Here is a 23,666-nt window from a genome sequence, read left to right as displayed (position 1 = left end):
CACGAGGTACTGGCTTCATGTAGAACTCGGAAAAAATGTTAAAAAAATTCTATGTCAAAAAATAAAATGACATTTATTTTTTAAGCTACAATTTTTTTTTAATTGCTTTTAGTATTCTACGTTGTCAAACAACCTCGTACGTAAAATTTCGGCACAATTTAAAAATACACCCTATATATCATATTTTATAAAACATACACCCGTGCGGTTTCCTTGTTTTAAAGCATATTTCCTATAGGTTACTTCGCATTGGCGTACATTTTATAAAACATGATATACAGCGTGTATCTTTAAAATGTGCCGAAAATTTACCTACGAGGTTGTAGGACAACATAGAAAACTAGAAGCAATTTAAAAAAAATGTAGCTCAAAAAATAATTTTATTCTACATGAAGCCAGTAGCTCGTGATTAAAATATCTACACAACTTTCAAAATCACCCTGTATTTTAACATGTGGTTCAAGAGTGTAAAATTTACTTTCAAATTATTTTTAAGGAGAAAAAGCTTTAAGATCATATAAGATCTAATATCTTCTTGACATATTATGAAAGGCAAAATTTGTAACGGGTGTTCGAATGAAAAGTTCATTCATAAATTACTCGCGGTGTTAGATCTCTTAGTTAGGCTCTTCATGGAAAGGAACCAACTTTAAAAGAAAAATCAAAAAGTGCTACAAATTTTCAAAATGACTACGATACATTGTGAAAATAGAAAGGTTGTTCCCGAAAGAATACAAATTGGAATGTCATGGGGCAAAACGGGGAAAAAAGAAAGGAAGAGCTGCTGAAAAGCGACAATAAAAGGGAGAAGAAGAAGGATGTATGGAAAAAAAATGGTGGAAAATAATGACAAGATACAGCAAAGAGATAAAGACAACAAGAAGAGGTGTGGAAGATGCAATAAAAGAAAACAAAGAAGAATGTATGCTCATGGGAGGGAACTTCAATGGGAGAATAGGAGAAAGGGGAGCAAGAAATTAGGAAGAGGAGAGGAAGGATGGGAAAAGAAAATCCAAAGACAATGTGGAAAATGTAGAGGGAAAGAGATTGATGGAATGGATCGAAGAAAATGGATGGGAAGTATTGAATGGGAACAAACAAGGGGACGAAGAAGGGGAAGAGGGGAAACAGTGATAGATTACGGAATAGTAAACGAAAAAGCATAGGAAAGCGTAGAAGGTTTCAGAATAGAAGAGAGAGTAGAGTCGGACCATCTCCCGTTAGAAATTAGTATAGAAAAAACGAACCATGAAGAGAGGGGAAAAGGAAGAGCAAAGGAGAAGTAGAAGAGGGTGAAAATTAAAATATGGGATGAACAAGGAGTAGAAGAGTGTAGGAGGAGACTAGAAAAAGTCAGATTTGAAGAGGAGGATGTAGAGCAAATAGCAGGAGAACTGAAAGAAGTAATTGAAAAAGCAACGCCAAAAATGAAGATAATAGTCAAGGGGAGAAAAGGGGCAGGAAAGAAAAATGAGTGATGGGTATTTTAAAAAATGGCTCCAGAGTGTAAAATTTTCTTTCAAATTATAATTAAGGAGAAAAGCTTTAGGATCATCTACGATCTATTTTCTTCTTAACATATTATGAAAGGCAAAATTTGTAACGAGTGTTCTAATGAAAAGTTCATTCATAATTCTCGCGGTATGAGTAGATCTTTTAGTTAAGCTCATCATAGAAAAGAACCAACTTTAAAAGAAAAACCAAAAATTCTATAAATTTTCAAAGCGACTACGATACATTGTGAAAATAGAAGGGTTGTTGCCGAAAGAAAATAAAATTGGAATGTCAAGGGGCAAAACGGGGAAAGAAGAAAGGAAGAGCGCTGGGGGAATAATAACCGTGGTTAAATTGGGAATTAAAGAAAAGCGACAAGAAAAGGGACAAAAAGAAGGATGTATGGAAAAAAAATGGTGGAAAATAATGACAAGATACAGCAAAGAAATAAAGACAACAAGAAGAGGTGTCGAAGATGCAATAAAAGAAAACAGAGAAGAATGTGTGCTCATGGGAGGGTGCTTCAACGGGAGAATAGGAGAAAGAGGAGCAGGAAATTAGGAAGAGGAGAGGAAGAATGGGAAAAGAAAATCAAAGACAATGTGGAAAATGCAGAGGGAAAGAGATTGATGGAATGGATCGAAGAAAATGGATGGGAAGTATTGAATGGGAACAAACAAGGGGACGAAGAAAGGGAAGAGGGGAAACAGTGATAAATTACGGAATAGTAAACGAAGAAGCATATAAAAAAGTAGAAGAATTCAGAATAGGAGAGAGAGTAGAGTCGGACCATCTCACGCTACAAATAAGTATAGAAGAAACGAACCATGAAAAAAGGGGAAAAGAATGAGCAGAAGAAAGAGACAATAAAAATATGGGATCAACAAGGAGTAGAAGAGTACAGAAGGAGACTAGAAAGTCAGATTTGAAGAGCAGGATGTAGATAAGATGACGGTAGGAACTGAAAGAAATAATTGGAAAAACAACGACAAAAAAGGAGATAATAGTCAAGGGAGCAAAAGGAAAAGGAAAGAAAAATGAGTGGTGGGTATTTTAAAAAGTGGCTCAAGAGTGTAAAATTTACTTTCAAATTATTATTAAGGAGAAATGCTTTAGGATCATCTAAGATCTATTTTCTTCTTAACATATTATGAAAGGCAAAATTTGTAACGGGTGTTCTAATGAAAAGTTCATTCATAAATTACTCGCGGTGTGAGATCTCTTTGGCTCTTCATGGAAAAGAACCAACTTTAAAAGAAAAATCAAAAAGTGCTTCAAATTTTCAAAATGACTACGATACATTGTGAAAATAGAAAGGTTGTTGCCGAAAGAATACAAATTGGAATGTCAAGAGGCAAAACGGGGAAAGAAGAAAGGAAGAGCTGCTGGGGGAATAATAACCGAGGTTAAATTGGGAATTAAAGAAAAGCGACAAGAAAGGGGAGAAGAAGAAGGATGTATGGAAAGAAAATGGTGAAAAATAATGACAAGATACAGCAAAGAGATAAAGACAACAAGAAGAGGTGTGGAAGATGCAATAAAAGAAAACAAAGAAGAATGTATGCTCATGGGAGGGAACTTCAATGGGAGAATAGGAGAAAGGGGAGCAAGAAATTAGGAAGAGGAGAGGAAGGATGGGAAAAGAAAATCCAAAGACAATGTGGAAAATGTAGAGGGAAAGAGATTGATGGAATGGATCGAAGAAAATGGATAGGAAGTATTGAATGGGAACAAACAAGGGGACGAAGAAGGGGAAGAGGGGAAACAGTGATAGATTACGGAATAGTAAACGAAGAAGCATAGAAAAAAGTAGAAGAATTCAGAATAGGAGAGAGAGTAGAGTCGGACCATCTCCCGCTAGAAATAAGTACCTATAAAAGAAACGAACCATGAAGATATGGGAAAAGAAAGAGCAAAGGAGAAGCAGAAGAAGGGACAATAAAAATATGGGATGAACAAAGAGTAGAAGAGTACAGAAGGAGACTAGAAAACGTCAGATTTGAAGAGCAGGATGTATTGAAGATAGCGATAGAACTGAAAGAAGTAATTGAAAAAGCAACGACAAAAATGGAAATAATAGTCAAGGGAGCAAAAGGGACAGGAAAGAAAAATGAGTGATGGGACAAAGAATGTGAACAATTAAAGAAGGAAGCAGTAAAGACGTTAAGAGAATCGAAAAAGATCAGATACATTGTGAAAACAGAAATTTTAGAATGTAATGTCAGTTAGGGTTGGAAAGTCTATCATATCTACCATACTTCCGCGATTTATCACCCAGTGACTTCTCTTGGAGGAAAACTGTCAGATTTTGTTTATTTACTTGAATTTAATTTGCAGTGGCCGTCGTTTCTTATGGCAAAACGTACCTATTAACAAGGTAAATTATTCTAAACACATAAATTATTTTTTAATCACTCGCGGGAACTATACGGTCGCTGATTTCTTCAAATTTACAATCTTTTAATTTGAAATGTAAATTAGTCAAATCGTGGACAGCGATGCGATTGTAAATTTGTCAGTTATAGTTAGTTTTATAATGGTTTCCTGTTGTAACTCAATCAAGCAGGTCCACTTATCTATAAATCAAGTCCATCAGAAACGCAACTTCGCGAGCCTTGTTAAATAACCGAACTAATCATCATATTAACAACCTTTTAACACTCCACGCGACACCATGAAAGTTGTTTCAATTTCGATTTTTTGCCGGTGATTTTCGAAAGGGGGTTAGTGGATAATCGTTACTTCCTATTAGCCAGTGCTAATTAAAATTGTAAATAAAACCGTTGCACAAGCGGAATATCGAAAAATTTCCAATTTCGACCTTGACAGCTACCACAAGTGCAGTGGTGCACCGAAAATAGCCGTCTCACCAATTTCTCGAATAATTAAAATTAATTGCGCTGTTTATGAAATAAAATTGACTTTAATTTCCATCTCGTTGACGAAAGGGGGAAGGAATTTGTGCGAAGCGTCCACGTGTGCTGCGCTTTGTCTTCCAAGTGCATGGAAAATTTTGCCTGCAACGAGTGGTACTCTCGATATGGACATCCTGCGAGGAATGAGTCGCACTCGAGTTTACCTTTGTACCAAATGGGAGAGTTCTGTGTGTTAATTGTGCCGAACAGCTGTTAAATCGGCAATTACGCCCACGCACTCATTGTCGATTCTTGAAAGAGAGACGAACACAAAAAGACGTTGGGTGAATAGGCGACGCATCAATAAAACTACAATCAAATCCATTTGACTTTATGTTGTCGGGAATTTGCCCTGGTAACCAGTCTACTCCAGATTAAGTTCTCGGAAGATCCAACGGCTGACGAAGCCGTTGGGGGGAGGAGAGGAAGGAGAGAGAGAAGAGCGGGAAAAGGGCATTCGAGGTGTGGTTCTTGGCTGGGGAAGTCACGTGAATTCTTTTGCAAAATTAGCCCAAGTAACGGATGCGCAAAATAAAGCTTGTGTAAAAAGAAGCCGAGTTTTATTTCGCGGAACCCCAAAAATTGTTTACATCAGGAGTGGGATCTGAAAAACGTAGTGCAAAACAGTGATAGTGCCTACTGGTGGGGTTGTGTGCTAGGGGGCGACAACCAAGCCAACGGGGCTGGAGGCGCCCTTTGGGGGTTCAAGAGAATGGAGGAACCCAGATCTTCGAGACATCGGTCAGGACGACTAAAACTGAAAAGACACCGACACAGACGTTCCAGATCCGACTCTTCGGAGCGGGATGTCCGCTCCCGGACCCGGAGTCGTTCCAGAGGAGCAGACAGCTCATTGTCACGACTTAGCGGCGCCATCGTGGAAGGTATCGATAGACTGCTGGTACGTAGTGAATCGAGTCGTGTCCCAAAGGTGAGTACTTCTCTGGTACAAAATGTGATCGAGCCGTTCGACCCGCGCCACCACAACATTGAAGAGTGGCTCGATGCAGTCGACGAGTTCAAAGCAATATACGACTGGGACGATCGCACCACCAGTCATTTAGCTCTAAATAAATTATCAGGTCCGGCTGAAGTTTGGTATCGAGGCCTACCCAGTAGAGTATTTAGTTGGGACCAGTGGCGCGGAAAGCTTTTGGCGACGTTCAAAATCAAACGAAATTTGTTCGATGCAATGCGTGAAATGATGGCCTGTGAGCCAGATCAGTTTGAAACACTATATGAATATTGTTTTCAAAAAATGGCCCTTATTAATCGTTTAAAAATTCCCATGAATGGTGAGGACCAAGTTAGTTTAATCATAGGCGCGATTCAAGATGAACATCTAAAGTTCGCAATAGAAGCGTCGGGAATCACGGACCCAAACGTATTGGCGATGCATTTCAAAACGCTAGATAAGAAAGAAACGCAATCAAATCGAACCGATGCGCCGCAGTTACGACCCACGTTTCGCGGAAAAACAGATTCACAAAGGCCGCAGCGCCTAACTTGTTTTCAATGCGGTCGGCCAGGGCAGAAGCGCAAAGACTGCACGCAAACGGGAGGTGAGACGTCCTCACGAAATCAACGACAACGCGCTATTGAATATAATGTTAATTACATCGGAGATAAGCCGAACAATAAATTTTTTAAACCTATTGAATTGTCTGGGTGCACGGAAATATGCTTCCTTGACCTTGGCAGTTCAGTCTCCTTGATAACAAAAGCCTTAGTAGACAAATTGGGTCTGGAGCCTGTCAGAGTCGGCGTTCCCGTCAGTTTGAAGACGTTACATGACTCAACTATACCGGTGGAGTACAAGGTCACTGCGCTTATTTCTATTGATGATATCGCCAAAGAAATAGACTTGTACATTGTTGACAAATGTGTCATGGGTGTCGAGATCCTCGTCGGGCAAAATTTCACGGAACTTCCCGAAATTTATTACAAAAAACAGGGTGATTCCTTGCTTTTCCGGGAACTAAGTCGCGCTAGTCAAAGTGTCGAGGAACACAGGAAAGTAAACGTTGGTACCAACGACCCTAAAGCCACTCAGCAATTATTAGCCCTTCTCGACGAATTTTCAATGTGCATTGCCAACGATATGTCGGAAGTCGGCAAAACTTCTACGACCGAAATGCACATAAAATTAACAACCACGCAACCGATTGCCTATCGGCCACGTCGCTACTCTGATAGCGAACGGATCAACATTCGTAAGATTGTTGACAAGTATTTACGAAGTGGTATCATCCAAGAATCCACTTCTCCGTATGCTAGTCCAGTGCTCCTAGTGGGCAAGAAAAACGGCGAGCAAAGACTCTGCGTGGACTATAGGGCGTTAAACAAAATAACGATAAAAGATAAATACCCAATTCCTCTCATCGAAGATCATTTGAGTAGGCTGGCGGGATACAGTTGGTTCACCAGTTTAGATCTGTACTCCGGTTATCATCAAATCCCGATGGCCAGAGACTCGATACCGATGACAGCCTTTGTCACGCAAGACGGACACTACGAATTCCTCCGAGTCCCTTTTGGGCTCACTAATGCACCCGCGGTCTTCCAAAGAATGATCAATACTCTGCTGGGAAATTTGAGGTTCACCAAGGTGTTAATTTTTATTGATGATGTACTGATTTTGGCTCGCTCTTGGCAAGAATCGTTAGAGACTCTTAAGGAGGTTTTAAACATTTTTAAAAGAAGTGGGCTGACTCTAAGGTTATCGAAATGTTATTTCCTAAAAACAAAAATCGAGTATCTGGGATTTGAGGTTTCAGAGTCAGGTATTCAACCGACGAATCGGCAAATAGAAGCGGTGAGCGAATTCCCAGTGCCCACAACCGTCCATCAGCTGCGTCAGTTTATAGGTTTGACCAGTTACTTCCGTCGCTTTATTTCTAACTACGCGGTTAAGTCAAAACCCCTAACGGAACTGTAAAAAAAGGACGTGCCGTGGTTGTGGGGAGAAAAGCAAATCGAAGCATTCAAGACCCTAAAAGACTACCTTGTTTCTAAGCCAATATTAGCATTATACGATCAAAATCTAGAAACGCGACTTTATACGGATGCAAGCGCGATAGGGATTGCCGGTATTCTGGTACAAGTCAGGGACAACCGGGAAAATGTTGTAGCATATTTTAGCCGACACACGACCCTTAACGAACATAAGTACCATTCGTTCGAGCTGGAAACGTTAGCTATAGTCAGTTCCGTGAAGCGCTTTCGACAATATCTGCTAGGTCGCCCTTTCACTATTATAACGGACTGCGCGGCAGTGCGGGCAACATTTTCCAAAAGCGAAGTGAATCCTCGCGTGGGTAGATGGGTTCTTGAGCTAAACGAATACAACTTTACCATTATTCATCGGGGCAATCAGCAAATGCGCCACGTGGACGCCCTGAGCCGCAATCCTCCGACCCCCGAACCAGCGGTCCACGTGGTGACAATTTCAGAAGAGGATTGGCTCCTGGCGGCGCAGCAGGGCGATAAGGAATTGCATCGAGTTAGAGAAATTTTGGAATCTGGTGAATGGGAAGATAATAAAAATATCTTTAGAGATTACGCGTTGAAAGGGGGAAAGGTTTGCAAAATAACCAATTACGGACTCCGCTGGGTAGTGCCCAAAGCGGCAAAATTTCAAATATTACGGATGGCGCACGATGATGCAGGCCACTTCGCGTTTGATAAAACCTATGAATTGATTTCACGCCAGTACTGGTTTCCGCGCATGCGCCGATTTATAAAGAAATACATTGATAATTGCTTGAATTGTATATATTTCAAGACGCCGGCCGGCAAACCCCAAGGTTCCCTTCATCCGATCCCCAAAATCGCAGTTCCCTTCCATACAGTTCATATCGACCACGTGGGTCCATTCGTAAAATCGAGGCAGGGTAACACTGAAGTCCTAGTCGCCGTAGATGCATTCACCAAGTTCGTCTTGCTCTACCCGGTGAAAACCACGCGGGCTAAGCACGTGGTGAGGGCCCTAAAGGACCTCACGAAAAATTTCGGCGCCCCTCATAGGATTATCAGCGACGGCGCAAAATCGTTTGTTGGCAAGGTATTTACGAATTTCTGCCGGAAAAGAAAAATCCACCACTACGTAAACGCCCCATCAGTGCCGCGGGCCAATGGGCAAGTGGAACGATATAATCGCACCCTTTTAAGCGCATTAGCTACCATGGGGGCGGATGTTGACGATGATCAGTGGGACGAAAACATTAATAATATTCAATTAGGAATGAATGGAACCATCAATCGAGCAATTGGGGTGACCCCTAGTGAAGCCTTGATGGGAATTCGAGTGTCGGCGAATAGAATGTTAGAACCAGGAGTTGACCCCGTGGTGGATGTGACAAAAGTCCGAGAGGCGATCGCTGAAAAGACGACCAGTTACCAAGCAGCACAGAAACTACAATTCGATTCCAAACGAGCACTATCAAGATCTTACAGCGAGGGCGATCTAGTAATGACAAAGATCGTCAGTCATCCGGCGACCGGTCAAAGTAAGAAGCTGCTACCAAAATGGCGTGGTCCCTTCAGGATAACGGAGGTGCTGCCGAACGAGCGATATCGCGTTGAGGACATTCCAGGCGCGAGACGCACCAAATTTCGATATCGCGGAGTGGCTGCCGTGGACAATCTCCGGCCCTGGGTCGTCTTCGCATAGCTGGTGGACGAATCGGATCGGGGAGTGAGTGTTCCCTCCCCGGCAGAGGTAGAGTAGGGTGGCTGCTGGGCCTGGGTACGTTGCTTGAGGTGACGGACCAGGGTGGCAAGGGCAGTACACGCGGGGATAGTCTGCAGCTATCCGCCATAATTTAGGAATTTGTACTTAGAGTTAAGCGGTATCGTTATGTATGTGTATTAATTGTTTCATTCCATTGGTAGTTGTGTGTTTTATCTTTTAGGTTAGGTATAAAAGCGAGTACGGCTAGAGTCCCGGTAGGGAAGGCATCCGCGGTGAATTGGCGTTTAATAACGAAATTTCCCAATCATTGTATCTTGTCTCGGACTGTGACTTATACGCTCTTTCGAGTTTCAGCCCTCAGACCGGGAATCCTCCGAGTGAGGACACTCTCAGGGTCAGGAATGGCCGTGTTGTCGGGAATTTGCCCTGGTAACCAGTCTACTCCAGATTAAGTTCTCGGAAGATCCAACGGCTGACGAAGCCGTTGGGGGGAGGAGAGGAAGGAGAGAGAGAAGAGCGGGAAAAGGGCATTCGAGGTGTGGTTCTTGGCTGGGGAAGTCACGTGAATTCTTTTGCAAAATTAGCCCAAGTAACGGATGCGCAAAATAAAGCTTGTGTAAAAAGAAGCCGAGTTTTATTTCGCGGAACCCCAAAAATTGTTTACATTTATTTACATCTTTCTGGGTTTATTTCTGTCTGCGATGGTCATTAACGTTGCCTAATTATTTTTATTTCAGCTCCTTTTAACGAAGCAATAAACGTTTGCCAACTTCAACGAATCGCTGGAATACTTCGGCAGATGACAACGACCGTTGCCTGGCACAAGCTCCGCAAACAATTCAAACGACGCGATTTCCACCAGCGACGTACTAACCATTTAATTCCCTAATTATCATAATCGCGATTAGGAGGAGCTGACATCTGATATTTTATGCAAATCTGGCTTGTTTACAGCATTCACCTTTTGTAAAAATGCCTGTTACATCCTATACCTTGAACGGTGACAGGTTTCGTCAGAAAAATCTTTTGTTTGCGACACACGCTGTCATCGCTGACATTTGGGCGCGCGTCGATGTAGCTGCGACGTGACGTTCAGATTCCTCCACACGTCAAAAAATTTTTTTTTGTGAATCAATACCAGAATATTCCAAGGTCGCTTCGTTACAAACACAATTTCTGATTATTACCACGAGGCGATCGATTGGTTTTTCTTAATGATTCTAGACTACTGAATAGTGTTGCGTTCTCTAGATTTGCGTGTGATAAAAATCTGCATAATCCTCGACAAATGTCAGCACAGCCGCAGATTAGCAGGATTTACATTCCATCAGAGAATTTTTGTCTCCGGCACAACTTGCTGTCATAAATTAGGATTATGAATGGAAGCACGTTGGGACATCAGTAAAATTGACGAACACTTGCTCGTTCTATTTTTAGCGTTCGTTTAATTCCTCTCCTACCCAGAACAATTATTTTAAAAAACTGGTAAGCACTTCCGTTTCGACTTTTTCCAAATATAGAGTCTCCTAAATACACGATGATATAATATTTAAAATACACACGCGCCCACCAGTTGGAATGATTTGTTGAGGAGGTTCGTCGAAGATGCGAAAATTGTGGAGTCACGAGCGGGGTTGAGGAAAAAATCACCCTGAAAGTGTCTGCCGACGATTATGTTCAAATACCACGGTTATTGTTGCGATATCTACACCGTTGTAACTATCTATTAACAGCAGGTGTCTTTGATATTTCACGATATTTATGGCGTTGTTAACAATAAATTCAACGGAGTTGGTCGAAAAAAATTGGGAAAAAATTTAGCGGTTTGTAGGAGCGACGTATTATACACGGAGAGACAATGAAAAAGTGAAGGCTGGAATGTGTTCCGGTTCGTCAAAAAATTTTTGAGTGGCAGCGACAAAACAGCGTTCTACATGTGGCCAATATAATTTTGACAGTCTGAACCCTCCACCACCCGGCGGCACGGCAATTTTGCCGGAGTACATACACTATTACGGATATTACTATCAAGTAATAGTGCAGTGCTAATCAACATAATTACCGGCGTCTCGCCTCTACATTTTGACTTTGTTGTGTTTTATTATGTTCTGTGTCAATGTTAAGGAATTTCCTCACGATATGACATGAGTACAATAATATACCTTTTTGAATTTCAACTACCAATGTGTTCCCTAAATCCAGAATTTTTAAATTTTTAAAAAGAGATTGCAGTACTATTCCCGTTGCTGAAATTATAAGTGGTAAAATCGAATTTTTTTCTAAACACCAAAGATTTCTCATAGCAACGGAGAGCTCTAAATATTTATTAATTTTTGTGTTATATGTCTGTGTTATATTGTGTGAGTTTGGAACAGCTATATCTAAAAGATATGCTTGCTTTTGTTGTTTATTTAAAATAATAATGTTTGGTCTGTTATGCTTAATATGAATGTCAGTTAAAACTGTTCGATCAAAATATAATTTGTAATTATCATTTTCCAAACACCTTTCTGGTGTATAACTTTATGTGGTTGTGTATTCTTTAATAAATTAAATTTAACAGCTAAATTCATGTGTATAATTTTAGCGAATATATCATGACGTTTCTTATATTCGCTTTGAACCAAAACAGTGCAAGAAGAAATGATGTGTTCAATTCTTTCCCCTTCAGTTCCGCAAATCGTACAGTTATTATTATTATTACTACTACATATTATTTCTCACTTTGATTATAAGTTACAAGTGTAATTTTTGGCAACGACCTAAAACTACCGAGTGTTCAATTGAGAACTTTATCAAGTAGCCTTAGAATTTTTAACAACATTGTGAAGTATATCTTAGAAGATCAATGACAAAAGTTAGGTTAGGACCACGTTAAGAAGAAACATTTTTGACTAAATTTATGCCAGGTTATCAAAGAGGTTTATAATTAAAGCAGGACTACATGTTTGGTAACACTCAATACAAAAGCGAAAGTTGTAGCGATGCATAATCTGTAAAAAGTTAGGTTAGATGTGTTTTTTATGTTGAAAGTACACCAAGACATTATTGCTTAAGCCAGTTGCAAAGATGTAATCTTCTTGGATAATTTAAAAAAAGACGTTACACTCGCAAAACACAACTGGCATCTGTCAAAGCATCATCCCTTTTTCACTCTTGTTGTTTTCCTAATTTTTCTCGAAACTAAGAGAGTTACGGTCTAACTTTTATACATCAAAAGAAGCGGCTTGAAGAGGTGAATCCAACGGTATAAAACTCGATGGAATACCATAACTAATAGGGGGGTAATGGCCAATCGAATCAGCAAATTTGAACAACATTTAATGTTTTCTTCATTTTTCTCGAAAAATAAGAGTTACGGTACGACTTTTTACACCAAAAGAAGCGTCTTGAAAAGAGGAATCAAACAGTGTTAAATTCAATGGAATACGATACTAAATAAGGGTGCAAAAGACAATCGAACCAGTAAATTTGAACGCAAAGTAACAGTTTTTTTTAAGTTTTTTGGTTTTTTCTCGAAAACTAAGAGAGTTACGGTTTCATTTTATACATCCAAAGAAGGGTCTTGAAGAGACGATATCAACAGTGTAAAACTCGATGGAATGCGATACCTAATAGGGGCGCAATGGTCAATCGAATCAGCAAATTTATCAAATGTTAATGTTTTCTTAAGTTTTCTTCATTTTTCTCGAAAGTAAGAGAGTTAAGGTCTGACTTTTATACATCAAAAGAAGCGTCTTGAAGAGGGGAATCCAACGGCGTAAAACTCGATGGAATAAGATAACTAATAGGGGGGTAATGGCCAGTCGAATCAGCGAATTTGAACAAATGTTAATGTTTTCTTCATTTTTTTCGAAAAATCAGAGTTACGGTAGGACTTTTATACACCAAAACAAGCGCCTTGAAAAGAGGAATCCAATAGTGTAAAATTCAATGGAATATGATACTTAATAAGGGTGCAAAAGACAATCGAACCAGTAAATTTGAACGTAAAGTAACCGTTTTTTTAAGTTTTTTGGGTTCTTCTCGAAAACTAAGCGAGTTACGGTTTCATGTTATACATCCAAAGAAGGGTCTTGAAGAGACGAATCCAACAGTGTAAAACTCGATGGAATGGGATACCTAATAGGGGCGCAATGGTCAAGCGAATCAGCAAATTTCCAAAATGTTAATGTTTTCTTAAGTTTTCTTCATTTTTCTCGAAAATATGAGAGTTACGGTAGGACTTTTACACACCAAAAAAAAACGTCTTGAAGAGAGGAATCCAACAGTGTAAAATTCAATGGAATACGAGAGTTAATAAGGGTTCAAAGGACAATCGAATCCGCAAATTTGAATGCAAAGTATACCTCTTTTTTGAAGTTTTTTGGGTTTTTTTCGAAAACTAAGAGAGTTATGGTTTCATTTTTTACATCCAAAGAAGGGTCTTGAAGAAACGAATCCAACAGTGTAAAACTCGATGGAATGCGATACCTAAGAAGGGCGCAATGGTCAATCGAATCAGCAAATGTGAACAAATGTTGTTTTCTTATGTTTTCTTCATTTTTTTCGAAAAATAAAAGAGTTACGGTAGGACTTTTATACACCAAAAGAAGCGTCTTGAAGAAAGCAATCCAACAGTGTAAAATTCAAAGGAATACGATTCTTAATGAGGGTGCAAAGGACAATCGAATGCGTAAATTTGAACGCAAAGTAAGCTTTTTTTAAAGTTTTTGGGTTTTTCTCGAAAACTAAGATAGTTACGGTTTCATTTTTATACATCCAAAGAAGCGTCTTGAAGAGAGATATTCTTGTTTTTTAAATTAAGTTTTCTTCATTTTTCTCGAAACTAAGAGAGTTAAGGTCTGACTTTTATACCTCAAAAGAAGCGCCTTGAAGAGGGGAATCCGACGGTGTAAAATGCGATGGAATGCGAAACCTAACATCGGGGCGCAATGGTCAATCGAATGAGCAAATTTGAACAAATATTATTGTTTCTTAATTAAGTTTTCTTCTTTCATCAAAAAGTCATAACCAACTTGATGAATTTTTCATTTGAACACTCGTTAGAATTAACATTTTGCAGAAATTTCAGAAAACTGTCAAAAATTCGTCAAATTTACCAAAATTTTGAGAAAACTTTAAGTTACATAACATAAAATTGTCATTTCTTTTATCAAAATAGTAATTTTTGATAATTACCTGAAGTGACAAAACTTTGTAAATAAATGAAAATGTTCGTATCTGAATACAAAAGTTTCCTATGATTTCCAAGAGTTTTACCTCCAACGCAAAATTTATCAAAATTTCATACTACATATGTAAATTTAATATGATTTGTCCCTTTGACAATATCACAATTGTATTTTTTTTAGTGTACCTATTAACCTGATCTAATAAGATTTTGTAAAGAAAGAAATGTACCACTCATCTGAATCGAAAACACAATTAAAATCCTCGCAGGATTCAATAAACTGACTGCACGACTACAATTTTCAAAAATCATCAATTCCAGACAAGTTTTACAGCTTTTTGAGAAACTTCTTTGTCATGCTAATGATTATTATTGTTGCTTCGAGAAACCGAAAACAAATTTTCTACCGAGCGATCAATAGAATAATGAAAAAAACTACTGATGAAGAAATAAACTATAAATGTGTTGAATCGACTACCTTGGCTAGCTAGTTAACTTATAAAAAAATGTCAACATTTATTATTTGTATTTTTAGAAATCGGATACCAAAAAAAAAAAACAAACTAGGTGGTCATTCTTGATACTAGATTAAAATAACTCTCCTGAAAATCAATCAAGTCTCTCAATTGCTACTGAAAAAAATAATTTCTGAAAATGAGATAAAGTAAATAATTTATCTATCATCCTTCAGATGATGCTCAATAATACAAAAAAATCTATTATTGCTTAACAGACGTGGAACGGTCTACACGCGCCTGGAATTCTCCCGAGTCCGCACCTGTGTCGCGAACGGAGGTGATGTCACCGGCTCTCGAAAACGAACGACCCACGATCGAGATAACTTCAGAAGGTGTTACCCGGAAGATTCTGGGGATAGAGTCGGATCGGATAAAAGGAGACAGCCTGCGTAAATAATTGCTGATGGAGTTATCGGCGAGCGTATCAAGTCAGTTGAACAGTACTAGCAGAAACGTTACATTAGTTCCAAAATTGTGTCATTCTGGTCTAGTATTGTCATCCTATTGGTCACACTTTGACAGATCTTCCTAATTAAATTAATTAGATTTATACTGATGGATATGTGCCACTGAGAGCTCAGTCTCTTTTGACACGCATTATGTCTCCACCCTGTATATCTGCAGTGAAACCGCAGCCACCTTTTCAGCCTCTAACGCGCTTAATTATTCCCGCCCACCGACTCCACCGTGGGACATGACTTAATATCTGTATTTTACCAGCACACGCTTTTCCATACCGCCGGTATGCTAATCGCTCTTAGGGAAGTAAATGGCTGTTCATTGCCGGAGAAATTAATTCCCTCGCGGCGTCGAAAAATGGCGCAGATTCGCGCCCACCCTGTACACGTTCCTGCAACACTTGCCCATGTTCGGCGTTCCAAAATCGGGTCAGATTTATCGATCCGATTAAAGATAAATAACAAAAGCGTATTCGCATTAATAAATATTACAGGACGAGGATTAGGTGGGACGAGTCGACATTTCTTAAGTGCAACACAAAGGACATCAATCCGCGTGCATAACAGGACATCTCTGATTAATCGACGGTCTGGATGCAGACGCTTGTTGTCTGTCCCGATTGGCAAAGTGCCTAACACCAGATCGAACTCATCCAGAGACACCCCAAGAAGCTCAAACGAGCCGTTCTAATCCAACAAAGACCATAAAGATCTGAGCACACTGGAACAAGTTTATTAGCAAACAATTAAACAATAAATCGTTTTTTTCTTGAGCAAACATCGCCAGTTTGCTAATCTAAACACAATGTAACGGTAAATACGAATTGAATTGTGTTGTTTGTTGGCGAAAAAAACATGATTGATGGAAATTTCAAGTCAACTGACATCATCACTAATAAACATGTTTGGCTAACGAAATTTGACAATTTGGTGCGAACAAGACTGATCGCAAACAAAAACTTGACCGATTTTTACACAATTTGTGGGTGCGTAAATCAAGGTCTGCCACGAGATTCGCATACTCTGCTGGAGATCAGATCTTATCTGGAAATCTGATATGGATGGCTACGAAGAAGCTGACCGAGTCGTGTTGGCTTCATTTTTAATCTATTTTCAGGCGATAAGAGATGGTTGGCTCGCATTTGTATTCAAACAACGCGTGCCAATATTTTTTAGAAAAAAACACTATAAAAGTGTTTGATGAATTGCGCTTGTTTAATCCTTCAAGGATGCCGACGCCGATAAAAAATGCTTGGCGATTGTTATTACGTCTTAGTTAAATAAGGTTTTTTGTAAATTTAAAGATCATTAGGAGCGACGTGTGTTGTGAGAATCAATTTGGAATTAATAATCGCTCTTAACGAAACTAATTGTTGCACAAATATGTACACAGAAAATTATATTTTACTAAGTGCCAATCATACTGCTGTATCTTGAGTGACAACCAATCAGAGCGGACGTTTACACCAGATTATAAATAAAATATGAGAAGATCACTCTGTATATTGAAATCTACAAGCATCTAATACAGGGTTACTATAAATGATTGTAGTAGAAGCAGGCCATGCCCATGTTATTACATTTTTGCCGCTTTCATGTGAACTGTCAATTTTTGTCGCTGGCACTGTCATTTTTTAGGTGAAAAGTGCGGTGACGAGTTTTTTTTTTGAAATTAACGATTGAATCCAAAAATAAATAAAAACCATAAATTTTACATTCAGTTTTTACGCCCACTTGGACTACAATCATTTATAATAACCCTGTAGCATTTCTTTAAACTAAAGTATGTATTTTATTTTTAAAGAAAGAAGACTGGACATTACAAAAATATACAGTGTGAAAATTACAATTTTTGACAATTACCAAATTGGATCTATCAGAATTCTGCGAAGAAAAATTTTTTATTGTTTGGGTGGAAAACAGGAATACAATTTCTTTGGAGTTTCAAAAACTGTTACTAAACCACAAGCTTTAAAAATTTTCATGGTCTCTTTTTGTTATGTAAATTTTGATGAGTGTTGCTTGAAAAAAAATACACCAGAGTAAACAAGAAAAATGTACAAACTTGACACGAATCGCTAAATTATGCGTCAGTGTCAACAAGATGAATCGCCACTTTATTTAGTCATTAAGTGCAGATTAGAGGGAATACAAAGAAAAGAAAAATATTTCTACTGCAAACTAAAAACCTTTTAATTTTAGTATCGGGTGTTTCCGTCAAAGTTGGCGTTGAAGAGTCGATTGTGAACGCACCACTCGTCCGCCTGCAGAGTAAAAACACAAACAACGCAAAAAATGAGGTTAGATTTAAACAGCTGATTCGTGATCTGTAATCCGTGGTGCGTTCACAATCGGCTCTTTAACGCCAGCTTTGGGAATAAATTTAAACGAATACCAGATATACAATGTGTCTCAGAAATAAGTACATACAAATAAGAACAACAAAATTGTTATGTACCATTTTTTCGAAATCAAATTTTCATTTCAGTATTTTACCCCCCCATAAATTAACGAGCTGTCTATTTCCTAGTTATTTAACCCAACGAGAGTGACCGTGATATAATAGTTTTTGTAAAATCAGCGCAAAACTTTGTGTTTTTAGAATAAAGTTTTTTCGCTACGCGGCCGAGGTAGAGACACGGTGATTACATTTTCAGTTAGTTTTATTCGACCACAAAGGGCAGGTGTTTGCGTGTTGATTCTGTGATTTAAGCTAAAATTTTGTGAAAATGGCGCCTTTATTTTTGAACAGTGAATACATAGATATTGTGTAGTGTATGGTGAAACGTGCGAGTCTTCCTCGAGCCCAGAGAATTTCCGTGCGACTACTTCTTGAAGGACTTGGTGTATTCGATCCCAATAGAAGTTTTAAGAGAACGACTCGAAAATGCTGCCACAACAATTCGCAATAACAGGTATGCATTAAAAAAAAAAAGGTAAATGAAACTCATTTATCCCACTGAGTGCGGTAATGAAACTCATTTATCCCACTGAGTGAGGAAATGCAATGCGTGCGGTAATGAAGTTCTTATCCCACTCAAAATTAGTGGGATAAGTATCATTTATCCAGCGGGATTAGATAAACATATTTATTATTAAAATTGTTTTCATTTAATATCTACCATATGATTCTATTTTTTCTCTTCCACACTTATCATTATAGGTCACAGTAAGGGGCGCAGCAAAATTAGCAAAAAAACAACTGAAATTTTTCTTGCATTTGTTTTTCTTCTTCAGTTATCAGCATCGGCGCAGCAAATAATCCCCATAGGCGGGTAACGAAATTTGTACCAAATCTTTCATTAATTTCAACTGGACAATGTCAAAGTTTAGGAAAAAAATATGTATATTTAAATACAGTGAGCGGCAAAAGTATGGAATAAATTCATCAAAAATTAGACAAAATTTTTTTCAAAAAAATCTTTGAACGGATCACTTTTAGTTTATAAAAATACATGTTTTAATACCAAATAAAATTCCAAGCAGTCATTTGTTTTCGAGTGATGACGTCATCGATATTTTTTTTAAATGACAACCCCGTATTTTTTTCTTTATTCTGATAGCCCTTTTAATTATCTAAACGACAGTATACAAATTTTGTTATCTTACATAAGCAAAATTGCAAAATTGAAATACGAGGCACTTTGTATCGAGTATTTTAAAGCTCCGAGTCAAGTAAGAGATTTTACTGATGTGTTTTGTATTAAATCTTTCCGGAAATCGTAAAAAAGACGAAATTTACAAAAATTCCACAAAAATCAAGTTTGTCAATTTTGTTGGCAACTATAGTTACAAAGTAAACAACATCGAAAAAATGTCATCAATTTTGTGCGTGTGTTGTCTTTACAGTGCTAGTCCGGAAAATTCAATTTTCCTGCGCGTAAATAAGCAGGAAAATGTTGTTTCTAAGACGATTTCCGGAAAAACAAATAACACATACGAATGAAATAGACAGTAACAATTGACTGTTTGATTATCTACTTGATTTTTTGACTTGTTTTTGTTCGTTATAAAATGTATTTTTTCCAATTTTATTATTTTTTTTCTCAAAAATTTCCTTATGTAATATAACAAAATTTTTACTCTGTATACGACTCTACTTAAGCAAAGCATCGATAATAATTTGCGTTTCCTTTGATCGTTTCCACTATTTTATATCTTTATTTCAACAATTTCATTTTTAACAGAATTAATATTTTCTTGGAATTTCAAAAATCGTAACACTACAGTTTTGAAAAATCAAAATCGATAATTTTTTCAAAAGCTTTTTTGTTAGGCAGATTTTGATTGTTGTAAAAAACATACAAGGAAAATTTGCAAACTTGACACGAAATCGCTAAATTACGCAGCTCAATGTCAACAGGATGGATCTCCTTCTCACTTGCTTGTTCGGTGTAAACACCAGGTGCTCCGTTACAGTGAATAAAATGCCTTCACGTTGTTTTGGCATAATGGGAGGCCATGGAAATTTAGCATTTAATTTGGCAGTAAAGCTGTCTGTTGAATTAGGTTATGTTTTTCTAAGTTTGGGGTTACAAATAGCGTCAATGTCTAGTGCATTGTTGTCAGTTTTACTAGTAATACTAAGACACAGCGGGAAATTCAGCAACATGTTATGTTCATTTTTAAGTCCGCATGTCAGGCACTTTAGTGACGGAAAACAGTGTGTCCAACGTTAAAAAAATAAATCATGGCCTCCCATTATGCCAAAACAACATGAACGGTGAGAATTGGATTTTAAAACGAAAAAAATTCGCATCGAATAAACTTACATACTTAGACATTACAAAAAAAAAATAAAAACAAAATTGAAATTTTTGATAATTACCTCGATTTATTTCAAGTTTTTTTTTTTACAAAATAGTTAGCCAAGAATGTGAACTTATATTACAAGGATAACAATGTTTCTATTTACCTATTTTCCGAAAATTGATGTGTTTCTACATAGTACGCTACAGTTTCTGAATCACTCTGTATACTACCCTACTTAACTACTATTTTATATTTTCATTTTAAGACATTTCTGATCTGCTGAAGTATGAAAATACATATGTGTGTATCTAAAATGCGTGTGTTAATTTTAACACGTAGCAGAGCTTGTTAAATGAAACGTTTTTTCTATTTGAATTTTTTAGAAAAAAGCGTTACAACTTGATTTAAAATTTTGAATAAATTAACCATCAAAATGTATACCTTACCTGGGTAAGGGCGAAAATTTTCTGTAGTGATAGAAACGGAATCTTGTCTTGTTATAGAAAAAAATAATTAAAATTCCTATGGTTACAAAAAAATAGAGACTAATTTGATAAAAATTGGGGGCAAAAAATCGTAGAAAACTTGCGAATTTTGCAAAATGTTATAGAGAAAAGTTTCACAAATTGGCGAGTTCTTGCACTGGTTAAAATTAATGCACGAATTTCAGATACACCCTGTATATGTAGATCAGATTTTTTTTTTAAATTTTTATTTCAAGTTTTTAAATTTCAATTTTTCTTTATAATCGACACGTTTTACATGCCTCAACAAAATGAAGCAAATCTCCACACCGTCGTAATTGCAGTCATTAGCTATAATTGTACCAATGCACGATCCTATCTCCCTTGAATTTAATTTAATTTTTTTAAGTGGTTAGTTAAAGAAAAAGGTGTACTTGAGACCACTTAACAAGAAAAACTTGGAACGTACATATGTGGTCTTGAAACAAATGGTTGGAGCACTTCATTTAATTGTAATGAGCACAGTTAAGATGTTTTTATTTGAGAGTCGTTTGGATTAAGCGTACGAAATAGTTGAATCATTCTTAATTAAATAAATTAATTGAGGCTGAAACTTGTGTTTTGACAAAAAATTAAATACACAAAAATCTTTATTTTCATCCTGATCCTGATGTTTGATAATAACTCGAAAACTTTAAGCTTGTGCTTCTTAGATTTTTAAATTTGTTCTTCTGCGATTTAAAAAATAGTTCACAGGACACGGCGGCGCAATGTAAAAAATTATTTGAACAAATATTCATGGAATTTATATTTTATGCAGAACAGACTCGAAGTGACTTTTGTTTACAAAGCTCCGAAACAATCGACTCGAAGAACTGAACGTCACCTTTCGTCGACTCAATTTTGTCATTTTCCGAGTAACGAATGACTCATTTACGGCAAATCTGTTTCACTTTTGGCGACAATTTCCACCAGCCGTCCCCGCTTTTTGAAAACTCGCCCCCTCGCAAAAAACACGTTCGCAAAATAATCCTGATCGAGAACTTCAAGGACTCGAACGCACCTTGCCCAAAAAAAAGATGTTTTACTTACACGAGAAAATCCGGCGTCGTCGTCGTCGAGTCGGTTCTCCCGGATCCTCCTCTCTTGAAAAAATGAAAAACCCCGACCGGCATCAGACAATAAGGCCCTGACATGCAACACGTGAATAATTTGCTAATACTTACATCACCGGCCGCACATGCACCTTTAAGCACCGTTTACACCGAAACCGCGACGCGGAACGGCGCGTTTCGCGTGGGGGGCGACGCGGCCGACGCCAAATGACACCCCTTTCACTTTTGGAGGTGGGTTTTGGCAGCGTTCGGAAGTGGTGCCGATTTGAAGTGTGGCGCCGCACTCAGCTGTGCATCTCTGGACGGACCTCGGCGAGCTAGGCCTTCGCGCCGCTGACACTTTCACTTCTTCGCTCTTCGTCCTCTTCCACTTACCTGTCTGTGTGGGACGGACAGGTTCTATTATGCGATATCATAGACGGTTAGTCGCTAACTAGCCCGCTCCTGGTACAAATGCGATCCATATTCGCGGCGGCGGCATGGGCGCAGCGAGAGGGGCGGGCTCCCTGCCGGAGGATGGAGCACCGAGTTGCGGTCCTCGCCGGCGAAACGGTACCGGAATTCAACACCTTAAGGGGATTCTAGAACCTTCAAAGCTCCATTGAGACACCGAGAAATTCACAATTTCAAATGCTCAATTTTCAAACTATCTCCAATTAATTTAAGATTCCAAAATTGAATTTCCAATCACTTTGAGACACTGGCATTTCTTAATATTGAGAATTTAATCTCAAAATTCACTACCCAAGACACAATTCCAAATTAAATATCCGAATTTCGATATCTTAAATTTTTTCCAAATGTGTTGAGATACTTGCACAATTCCCTAACATTGAGAATTTAATCTTAAAAGATTTATTTACCGAATTCTCATCCTGATATTTAAATTATACATTTGAGACTTAATGCTAAAAACATCTCCAAATTTATCGAGATACTGAGAATTGACCTGAAAATTCTGCGAGCCAATTCACTACTTCATATAACAATTCCCTATTGAAAAAATGTAATCAAAATTAAAAAAATCTCCTAATGAGTCTTGAATTCCGCAATATTGAGAACTTAGTCTCAAAATTCACTCAGCAAATTCATATTTCAGAAATTTCATTCTCAGAATGTATTCACAACTTTTCAGTTGCAGTACCAACCGTTCAACTGAAATATCTCAATATCAACACGTCAAATGTCATTTTTGACATTCTTGTGTTTACGTCAACATCAGATTTTCAAAAATTTCGTGATTTCGGGAGAAAATTTTAGAATGTTATTTCAAGTGAACTGACACGATTTTTTGGGCCACTTTAGCCCCCACAGACTCACCTGAAGCGCCGCCTATGTCCAGAACACGTCGCCATGGGCAATAGCCGTTATTCAAACACATTTAGCCGCAATGCGAAATCGCATGGAAGGACGCCGATACCATACACATCACTCATGACCGACTGCACAAATTCATTCATCATTCACGACACTTCACCTGCGAGACTCGAGATTAATCGGGCACTTGTTGCAATTTTTCACGCATTCACAAGCAGCAACGGCAATAAATTTTCAATATTTAGTTACCTTGTTTACAATGTACGCAAGGATTGCGAAAGAGCGAGGAAGGATAGTAAAACAAAAAAACTATAAATGATTGCGCTGCCAAGGATCGAGACCCAGATTGGTATTGTTTCAGTATACAGTGATTTCTAGCGAGTAAATCGAAAAACCAAAAAATTGGGGATTACCTAAAATAATGATGATCAACAAGATGTAGCTCTGCCTCATACAAAACACAAATAAAAAAAAACATTTGTTATAATTATTGATTTGTTGATTTTGCGTGGAAATTTATTTTTTGGGGTAGAAAAGAACATTTTATTAACAAAGAAATTAGTTGCAATTTTTTTTGAGAACGTGTAATGTGGGTTGCATGCAGATAATATTTAAAATTTTAAAAATTGGCTTAATTTTATGCGGCCATCGATTGCCTGCAGTAGTGGTGGTTGCGGCAAAGAAAAAATCAATTAAAAAATGTATACCTATAATTCAAAAAACTCCTGGACTGTCAAAATTAAATTTTAAATAAAATGCTTGTTTTA

The 23,666-nt window shown here is 37.9% G+C and overlaps 1 protein-coding gene across 7 annotated transcripts in view; it reads right to left on the bottom strand.

The window, feature by feature from the left end:
- Nucleotides 1-23,076, bottom strand: part of form3 (formin 3) — a 46,339-nt gene extending 23,263 nt beyond the window's left edge. For 2 of the 7 annotated variants that reach the window (XM_069056551.1, XM_069056553.1), the window contains exon 1: nucleotides 22,903-23,076. The gene's annotated coding sequence lies outside the window, so the exon portion shown is untranslated. Of the gene's footprint in view, nucleotides 1-21,559; nucleotides 22,030-22,902 lie in introns of those variants that run through there. The other 5 variants (XM_069056552.1, XM_069056549.1, XM_069056550.1 and 2 more) reach the window with 5 other exon arrangements.
- Nucleotides 23,077-23,666: the final 590 nt, after the last annotated feature.

Source organism: Tenebrio molitor, chromosome 8 (assembly GCF_963966145.1).
Source record: "Tenebrio molitor chromosome 8, icTenMoli1.1, whole genome shotgun sequence".
Classification (NCBI taxonomy): domain Eukaryota; kingdom Metazoa; phylum Arthropoda; class Insecta; order Coleoptera; family Tenebrionidae; genus Tenebrio; species Tenebrio molitor.
Note: the sequence above shows the minus strand (reverse complement) of the source record. Positions and strands in the feature narration are given on the sequence as shown.